The 10,272-nt window shown below is 41.4% G+C and overlaps 1 non-coding gene across 1 annotated transcript; it reads right to left on the bottom strand.

Annotated features, from left to right (window-relative positions):
* Positions 1-492: 492 nt before the first annotated feature.
* LOC130953292 (small nucleolar RNA R71) lies at positions 493-600 on the bottom strand. Its single transcript, XR_009075463.1, has one exon. It is a non-coding gene; the product is annotated as a small nucleolar RNA R71 (small nucleolar RNA).
* Positions 601-10,272: the final 9,672 nt, after the last annotated feature.

Raw genomic sequence — 10,272 nt, 5'->3', positions numbered from 1 at the left:
GAAAGGACCTTGAAGCGAAAGCTAAGAGAAGCTAAAGCACTACTCTCTGTAGAGGACCTAACAGAAATCTTCAAACAAGAAGAAGACATGGCAGCCAAAAACAACAACAATGCCAACAATGCAAGGAAGGTGCTGGGTGACTTTACTGCACCTACTCCCGACTTCTATGAGAGAAGCATCTCTATTCCTGCCATTGGAGCAAACAACTTTGAGCTTAAGCCTCAATTAGTTTCTCTAATGCAACAGAATTGCAAGTTTCATGGACTTCCATTGGAAGATCCTCATCAGTTTTTAGCTGAATTCTTGCAAATTTGTGACACTGTCAAGACTAATGGGGTTGACCCTGAGGTCTACAAACTTATGCTATTCCCTTTTGCTGTAAGAGACAGAGCTAGGATATGGTTGGACTCACAACCTAAAGAAAGCCTGAACTCTTGGGAAAAGCTAGTCAATGCCTTCTTGGCAAAGTTCTTTCCACCTCAAAAATTGAGTAAGCTTAGAGTGGAAGTCCAAAGCTTCAGACAGAAGGAAGGTGAATCCCTCTATGAAGCTTGGGAAAGATACAAACAATTGATCAGAAAGTCTCCTTCTGACATGCTTTCTGAATGGAGCATCATAGATATCTTCTATGATGGTCTGTCTGAACTGTCCAAGATGTCATTGGACAGCTCTGCTGGAGGATCTCTTCATCTGAAGAAGACGCCTGTAGAAGCTCAAGAACTCATTGAAATGGTTGCAAATAACCAATTCATGTACACTTCTGAAAGGAATCCTGTGAACAATGGGACAAATCAGAAGAAAGGAGTTCTTAAGATTGATACTCTGAATGCCATATTGGCTCAGAACAAAATATTGACTCAGCAAGTCAATATGATTTCTCAAAGTCTGTCTGGAATGCAAGCTGCACCAGGCAGTACTAAGGACGCTTCATCTGAAGAAGAAGCTTATGATCCTGAGAACCCTTCAATGGAAGAGGTGAATTACATGGGAGAACCCTATGGAAACACCTATAATCCTTCATGGAAAAATCATCCAAATCTCTCATGGAAGGATCAACAGAGACCTTAACAAGGTTTCAACAACGATAATGGTGGAAGAAACAGGTTTGGCAATGGCAAGCCTTTTCCATCATCTTCTCAGCAACAGACAGAGAATTCTAAGCAGAGCCACTCTGACTTAGCAACCATGGTCTCTAATCTAATCAAAACCACTCAAAGTTTCATGACTGAAACAAGGTCCTCCATTAGAAACTTGGAGGCACAAGTGGGTCAGCTGAGTAAGAAAGTTACTGAACTCCCTCCTAGTACTCTTCCAAGCAATACAGAAGAGAATCCAAAAGGAGAGTGTAAGGCCATCAACATGGCTGAATTTGGAGTGGAGAAAGAGGCAGTAAGCGCCACTGAGGAAGACCTCAATGGACGTCCACTGACCTCCAATGAGTTCCCTAATGAGGAACCATGGGAATCTGAGGCTCACACTGAGACCATAGAGATTCCATTGGATTTACTTCTGCCATTCATGAGCTCTGATGAGTATTCTTCCTCTGAAGAGGACAAAGATGTCACTGAAGAGCAAGTTGCTAAGTACCTTGGAGCAATCATGAAGCTAAATGACAAGTTATTTGGTAATGAGACTTGGGAGGATGAACCCCCTTTGCTCACCAAAGAACTGGATGACTTGACTAGGCAGAGATTACCTCAAAAGAGATAGGACCCTGGGAAGTTCTCAATACCTTGTACCATAGGCACCATGACCTTCGAGAAGGCTCTGTGTGACCTAGGGTCAAGCATAAACCTCATGCCTATCTCTGTAATGGAGAAGCTAGGGATCTTTAAGGTACAAGCTGTAATAATCTCACTAGAGATGGCAGACAATTCAAGAAAATAAGCTTATGGACTTGTAGAGGATGTTCTGGTAAAGATTGAAGACCATTACATCCCTGCTGATTTCATAGTCCTAGAGACTGGAAAGTGCATGGATGAATCCATCATCCTTGGCAGATCCTTCTGTGATTGATGTTGACAGAGGAGAATTGATCACTCAAGTGAATGAAGAATCCTTTGTGTTTAAGGCTCAAGGATATCCCTCTGTAACCATGGAGAGGAAGCATGAAGAGCTTCCCTCAAAACAGAGTCAAACAGAGCCCCCACAGTCAAACTCTAAGTTTGGTGTTGGGAGGCCACAACCAACTTCTAAGTTTGGTGTTGAACCCCCACATTCAAACTCTAAGTTTGGTGTTGGGAGGTTCCAACATTGCTCTGAACATCTGTGAGACTCCATGAGAGCCCACTGTCAAGTGATGCCAAGGCATCTTAGGCTAGTTTCACTAGCCTTTTTCTTTTATTTTTAGTTGTTTTATGCATTTTCTTGAGCCTTAAGTAATCATTTGGGCCAAATAGTCATGCTTGTCTTAAATCATTCAAACATGAAGATTTTGATGCAAATTCCATGAGTTTTTAGTTATATTCCTTGAATGCTATGAATGGAAGAATTCTCATGAAATTTTGCAAGACTTTGATGCAGTTGTTTGGATGATTTCAGGGAAGAAGAGGTTAGGCAAGGAAGCAACAAAATCAATAAAGGAAGCTTGAATATCACATGTGGAGTTTAAGCTCCAGTTTAAGCTCCAGTTTAAGCTTAAACTGGAGCATTAAACGCCAAAATCATGAAAGCTGAAAGTGGCGTTTAACCTCCAGTTTAACCTTAAACTGGAAGTTAAACGCCAGAAATGAAATGCATCAGGGAGCCACTCCACGTTTAAGCTCCAGTTTAACCTTAAACTGGAGCTTAAACGTGTTCGACCTTTACCCTCCAGGAATGGCTTTCCTCATTTCCATGTTTAAGCTCCAGTTTAACCTTAAACTGAAGCTTAAACGTGCTCGAGCTTGTGCCTCCAGGGAGTGCCAGCGTTTAAGCTCCAGTTTAAGCTTAAACTGGAGCTTAAACGTGTTATATGGAACAGCTTGACCATGCCTTCTTCAAACATAAATAACTTGAGCTACAAAACTCCAAATGAGGTAATTCAAAATGCATTGGAAAGAAGACATCTAGAGCTTTCCAAGCATATATGGCATGCATGGTGGATATTAAAAAATTGAGGGAGAAAACAGCCCCGTAATGTGCATAGAAGAGCATAGTACCAACATGCAATCAGGCCAGCTGACCTCTTCACCTTCCATGGAGTATAACTCGAGTTGTAGAACTCCAAATGATGCGCTTCCAGTTGCATTGGAAAGTAGACATCCAGAGCTTTCCAACGATGTATAGAAGTATGGGGTGGACAATGCAACGGAGCTCCCAAAATTGGCATTTTCGAGCACGTTTAAGTGACTTAAACGTTGGCTTAAACGCTGTCAAACCAACCAGCAACCTTGTCACCTTCAATCAAGCATAACTTGAGCTATAGAGATCCAATTGAGGTGCTTCCAGTTGCGTTAGAAAGCTGACATCCATAGCTTTCCAACGAGGTATAATAGTCTATATTTGGCATCAAATTGGCAAGGTTGACAAGAGAACAAAGTGACGACTCAAGAAAGGGGGGTGCAACGTTTGAGTGTAGTTTAATGGATCATTATCCTTTTTGGATCAATTATGTCACTCTACCCTTCAAGCAAGCAAGGCCCATCAACAACACCAAATCAAGGCCACAAGAATCATCTAGAATAGTTTATTTTCATTTGATTGTAATTTGCTTTTAATTTCATTTTCATTTTGTAATTTAGGGAGCCTATTTAAAGGCCTTAGTTTCTGCATTTGAGACAGACTGGATTGAAGGGGATTGAAGGGGAATCAAGCCCCTGAGGGGGATTTTTTACACTGGGGAACTTTTTGATCATTTTGCTACTTTTCATATTTTGTAATTGAATTCAGAGCTATGACTCACTAAACCCCTTTCATTGGGTTAGGGAGCTCTATTGTAATTCAATGAATCAATAATAGTTTTTATCTTCTTCTTCAATCTTTTCTCTTGAATTTTGTTAGAAAGCTTCTCGATCTAATTCCATTGGGTAGTTGTCTTGGGAAAGAAACTATCCATAATTGGAATCCTTCGGAACCTTGGGAAAGGAATGATGGATTCATGCTAGAGAAGCTTTCTCACAGTGAATTGGATTGGGGTTTGGATGGATATTGTGACATGTAATCCTACCAAATTGTGGTTCATGAAACTGTGTGGTATAATCAGTGATCGAGCATCATCTCTTCTTATGAACATTTAAACCAAGGGATTGGGAATTTGTTTGTTTTTAGAGAGAATTGGTGAGCCAAGGAATTGGGATCCAATCGTATAAGATTGCCAAGCAAGATTCAATGAATGCATTGGTTGAGGAAGAGATGAAAATGTTTTGATTCGGAGATTTCAATATCTCCTGACCCCAATGAACCCCTCTTTCTGATCTACACTTCTATTTACATTCTGCAAAATTTCAATTCATGCAATCAACCCAATTCCCTTTTACTTTCAGCAATTTACTTTCTCGCACCTTAATTCTCGCAATTTAAGTTTATGCAATTTCAATTCCTTGCAATTTACGTTTCCTGCCACATTTACTTTATGCAATTCACATCCAAAAGTTGATTTCGCTCAACTAATCAAACTTCTAATTCGAATTGCTCATTCAACCAATCCTTGTGGGATTCGACCTCACTCTATTGTGAGTTTTTACTTGACGATAACCGGTGCACTTGCCGGAAGGAATTTTGCCGTTTGTGCAATTTCCTAAAATCGTAGCATAACAAGTTTATGCATCATCATCAAGCTACTGACATTAAAGAAGCGCTTGTTGGGAGGTAACACAATGTTATATTTATCTATTTTTCTTTGTTATTTTATCTTTTTTTTATAGGTTGATGATCATGGGAAGTCACAAAATCAATTAAAAAAAAAAATAGAATGAAAAATAGAAAGAAAAATAGCACACTCTGGAGGAAAAACTTGCTGCCATTTAAACGCTAGTAAGGGCAGCAAATGGGCGTTTAACGCCCAGTCTGGCACTATTCTGGGCGTTTAACGCCAGAAAGGGGCACCAGACTGGCGTTTAACGCCAAGAATGGGCAACAAGCTGGCGTTAAACGCCAGAAATGGGCACCAGCCCGGCGTTTAATGCCAGGATTGGCAGAAGGAGCATTTTTGCTCGCCACTTGGTGCAGGGATGAGCTATCCTTGACACCTCAGGATATGTGGACCCCACAGGATCCCCACCTACCCCACCACTCTCTCTCTTCTTCACCCATTCACCAATCACCTCAACACCTTTTCCCCAAGAACCCCTCACCTATCAAATCCCACCATTCTCTTCACCACTCACATCCATCATTCATAAAACCCCACCTACCTTACCATTCAAATTCAAACTACTTTCTCTCCCAAACCCACCCATAATGGCCGAACCATACACCCCTCTCCACTCCTATATAAACCCATCTTCACTCCTTCCTTTTCACACAACCTACAAACTACTTCTCCCCCTTGGCCGAAAAACAAAGCCACCTCCATCTCCTCTATTTCTTCTTCTACTACTATCTTCTTTCTTCTTTTGCTCGAGGATGAGCAAACCTTCTAAGTTTGGTGTGGTAAAAGCATTACTTTTTGTTTTTCCATAACCATTTATGGCATCTAAGGCTGGAGAAACCTCTAGAAAGAGGAAAGAGAAGGCAAAAGCTTCCACCTCTGAGTCATGGGAGATGGAGAGATTCATCTCAAGGGTGCATCAAGACCACTTCTATGAAGTTGTGGCCATGAAGAAGGTGATCCCCGAGGTACCTTTCAAACTCAAAATGAGTGAATATCCAGAGATCCAACATGAGATCCAAAGAAGAGGTTGGGAAGTTCTTACCAACCCCATTCAACAAGTCGGAATCTTGATGGTTCAAGAGTTCTATGCCAATGCATGGATCACCAAGAACCATAATCAAAGTGTGAACCCGGACCCAAAGAATTAGCTTACAATGGTTCGGGGGAAATGCTTAGATTTTAGTTCGGAAAATGTAAGGTTGGCATTCAACTTGCCCATGATGCAAAGAGATGAACACCCCCACACTAGAAGGGTCAAATTTGATCAAAGGTTGGACCAAGTTCTCATAGACATTTGTGAAGAGGGCGCTCAATGGAAGAGAGATTCAAGAGGGAAGCCGGTTCAACTGAGAAGGCATGACCTCAAGCCCGTGGCTAGGGGATGGTTGGAGTTTATCCAACGCTCAATCATTCCCACTAGCAACCGGTCCGAAGTCACTATAGACCGGGCTATCATGATTCATAGCATCATGATTGGAGAGGAAGTAGAAGTTCATGAGGTTATATCCCAAGAACTTTATAAGGTGGCAGACAAGTCCTCTACCTTGGCAAGGTTAGACTTCCCTCATCTCATTTGTCACCTTTGTAATTCAGTTGGAATTAACATAGAGGGAGACACCCTCATTGATGAGGACAAGTGGTGGACGAAATTGTGATCCTTATTCTTTAAGTTGCACTCCTTGTAAAATTATGGAATTTGAAATTGGCACGAGTGAACAAACCTCCGTTCAACTAACCAGCAAGTGTACTGGGTCGTCCAAGTAATAAACCTTACGCGAGTAAGGGTCGATCCCACAGAGATTGTTGGTATGAAGCAAGCTATGGTCACCTTGTAAATCTCAGTTAGGCAGATAAAATTATGGAATTTAGAAAATCAAATAATAAAAAGAAATAATAAAAGGGATAGAATACTTATGCAGATTCATTGGTGGGAATTTCAGATAAGCGCATGGAGATACTGTATGGCTCAAGAACGCCTACTTTCCTATTGCTTCAACTCAATCCTTCTTACTCCTTTCCATGGCAAGCTGTGTATAGGGGTTCACCGTTCGACGATGGCTACTTTGAATCCTCTCGGGAAAATGGTCCTCTGCGGCTGTCACTCGCATGGCTAATCGTCTGGAGGCATCACCTGGCCGAAGGCTACATCCCATCCTCGCAGTGAAAACTACGCTCACGCGCTCTGTCACAGCACGGCTAATCACTGGTTAGTTCCCGCTCCTACTGGAATAGAATCCCTTGATTCTTTTGCGTCTGTCACTAACGCCCAGCACTTGCGAGTCTGAAGCACGTCACAGTCATTCATTACCGGAATCCTACTCGGAATACCACAGACAAGGTTAGACTTTCTGCATTCCCAGGATCCTACTCGGAATACCACAGACAAGGTGAGACTTTCTGGATCCTCATAAATGCCGCCATCTATCTAGCTTATACCACGAAGATTCTGTTGGGGAATCTAAGAGATACACATTCAAGCTCTGTTGCATGTAGAACGGAAGTGGTTGTCAATCACGCGCGTTCATAAGTGAGAATGATAATGAGCGTCACATAATCATCACATTCATCATGTTCTTGGGTACGAATGAATATCTTGGAATAAGAATAAGAGAGATTTGAATAAAAGAAAATAGAATTGCATTAATACTTGAGGTACAGTAGAGCTCCACACCCTTAATCTATGGTGTGCAGAAACTCCACCGTTGAAAATACATAAGTGAAAGGTTCAGGCATGGCCGAATGGCCAGCCCCCATGGTCTAGGAACTATGCGTCCAAAGATGTCAAAAATATTAGCTAAATGTTCTATTTATAATAAACTAGCTCCTAGGGTTTACATGAGTAAGTAATTGATGCATAAATCCACTTCCGGGGCCCACTTGGTGTATGTTTGGGCTGAGCTTGATCAATCCACGAGCTGAGGCGTCTCTTGGAGTTGAACTCCGAGTTATGACGTGTTTTGGGCGTTCAACTCCGAATCATGACGTTTTTCTGGCGTTTAACTCCAGACAGCAGCATGTACTTGGCGTTCAACGCCAAGTTACGTCGTCAATTTCCGAATAAAATATGGACTATTATATATTGCTGGAAAGCCCTGGATATCTACTTTTCAACGCCGTTGAGAGAGCGCCATTTGAAGTTCTGTAGCTCCAGAAAATCCATTTCGAGTGCAGGGAGGTCAGATTCCAACAGCATCAGCAGTCCTTTTATCAGCCTTTTTCAGAGTTTTGCTCAAGTCCCTCAATTTCAGCCAGAAATTACCTGAAATCACAGAAAAACACACAAACTCATAGTAAAGTCCAGAAATGTGAATTTAACATAAAAACTAATGAAAACATCCCTAAAAGTAGCTTGAACTTGCTAAAAACTACCTAAAAACAATGCCAAAAAGCGTATAAATTATCCGCTCATCACAACACCAAACTTAAATTGTTGCTTGTCCCCAAGCAACTGAAAATCAAATAGGATAAAAAGAAGAGAATATACTATAAATTCCAGAATATCAATGAATATTAATTATAATTAGATGAGCGGGACTTGTAGCTTTTTTGCTTCTGAACAGTTTTGGCATCTCACTTTTTCCTTTGAAGTTTAGAATGATTGGCTTCTCTAGGAACTTAGAATTTCGGATGGTGTTATTGACTTTCCTAGTTAAGCATGTTGATTCTTGAACACAGCTACTTATGAGTCTTGGCTGTGGCCCTAAGCACTTTGTTTTCCAGTATTACCACCGGATACATAAATGCCACAAACACATAACTGGGTGAACCTTTTCAGATTGTGACTCAGCTTTGCTAGAGTCCCCAGTTAGTGGTGTCCAGAGCTCTTAAGCACACTCTTTTTGCTTTGGATCACGACTTTAACCACTCAGTCTCAAGCTTTTCACTTGGACCTTCATGACACAAGCACATGGTTAGGGACAGCTTGATTTAGCCGCTTAGGCCTGGATTTAATTTCCTTGGGCCCTCCTATCCATTGACGCTCAAAGCCTCGGATCCTTTTTACCCTTGCCTTTTGGTTTTAAGGGCTAGTGGCTTTTTCTATTGCTCCTTCTCTTTTTTTTTTTTTCGCCATTCACTGCTTTTTCTTGCTTCAAGAATCAATTTCATGATTTTTCAGATCATCAATAACATTTCTCTTTGTTCATCATTCTTTCAAGAGCCAACAATTTTAACATTCATAAACAACAAGATCAAAAGACATATGCACTGTTCAAGCATTCATTCAGAAAACAAAAAGTATTGTCACCACATCAATATAATTAAATTAAATTCAAGGATAAATTCGAAATTCATGTACTTCTTGTTCTTTTGAATTAAAACATTTTTCATTTAAGAGAGGTGAAGGATTAATGGATTTTATTCATAGCTTTAAGGCATGGTTACATCCTAATGATCATGAAATAAAGACACAAAACATAGATAAACACAACATTAAAAACCGAAAAGCAGAAAGAAATAAGAACAAGGAATGAATCTACGTGAGTGAAGGTGGCGCCTTCTTGAAGGTCCAATGGTGCTCTTTGAGCTCCTCTATGTCTCTTCCTTGCTTCTGTTGAATGATTCCTAGTAATTTTGGTGTTTCTACCCTTAGTTGCTTCCAATATTTGTGTGGAGGACAACTTATCCCCTGAGGTATCTCAGGGATCTCTTGATTTGCAGCCACATGTTTTACCACTGAGCTATGACGGCTTATATGAGTCTTTCCATCTCCCAAGACTCAGAGGTGGAAGCTTTTGTCTTCCCTTTGAGGTTTCTCTGGCCTTAGGTGCCATTAATGGTAATGGAAAAGCAAAAAAAAGCTATGCTTTTACCACACCAAACTTAAAATATTGCTCGCCCTCGAGTAAGAGAAGAAAGAAAAGATGAAGAAGAAGAAGAAGAAGAGATGGAGGAGATGGAGGGATGTGTGTATTCGGCTATATGGGTGGGATTGGGTGGGAAAGAGAAGGTGAATTGTAAAGGTAGGTGGGGTGTATGGGGAAGAGTGGATAGATGTAGGTGGTGAATGAAAAACAGAAGGGATGGAAAGAGAGAGGGCGAGGTAGGTGGGGATCCTGTGAGGTCCACAGATCCTGAGGTGTCAAGGAATTCCATCCCTGCACCAAATAGGCATGTAAAATGCCTTCGTGCATCATTCTGGCGTTTAAACGCCCATTGGTGCACATTCTGGGCGTTCAACGCCCATGTAAAGCATGTTTCTGGCATTGAACGCCAGTTTCATGCTTGTTACTGGCGTTCAGCGCCATCTTTTCTTCTCTGGGCACATTCCTGGCGTTCAGCGCCAGAATGTTGCTTGTTTCTGGCGTTCAGCGCCAGAATGGTGCTCTGTTTCTGGCGTTGAACGCCGGCCAGATGCACCTTACTGGCGTTGAACGCCAGCCTGTGCGTCCTCCAGGGTGAAAATTTTTTCTTCTGCTGTTTTTGATTCTGTTTTTAATTTTTATGATTTTTTCGTGACTCCTCATGATCATGTACCTAAT

The sequence above is a fragment of the Arachis stenosperma genome, chromosome 9 (assembly GCF_014773155.1).
Source record: "Arachis stenosperma cultivar V10309 chromosome 9, arast.V10309.gnm1.PFL2, whole genome shotgun sequence".
NCBI classification, from domain to species: Eukaryota; Viridiplantae; Streptophyta; class Magnoliopsida; order Fabales; family Fabaceae; genus Arachis; species Arachis stenosperma.
Note: the sequence above shows the minus strand (reverse complement) of the source record. Positions and strands in the feature narration are given on the sequence as shown.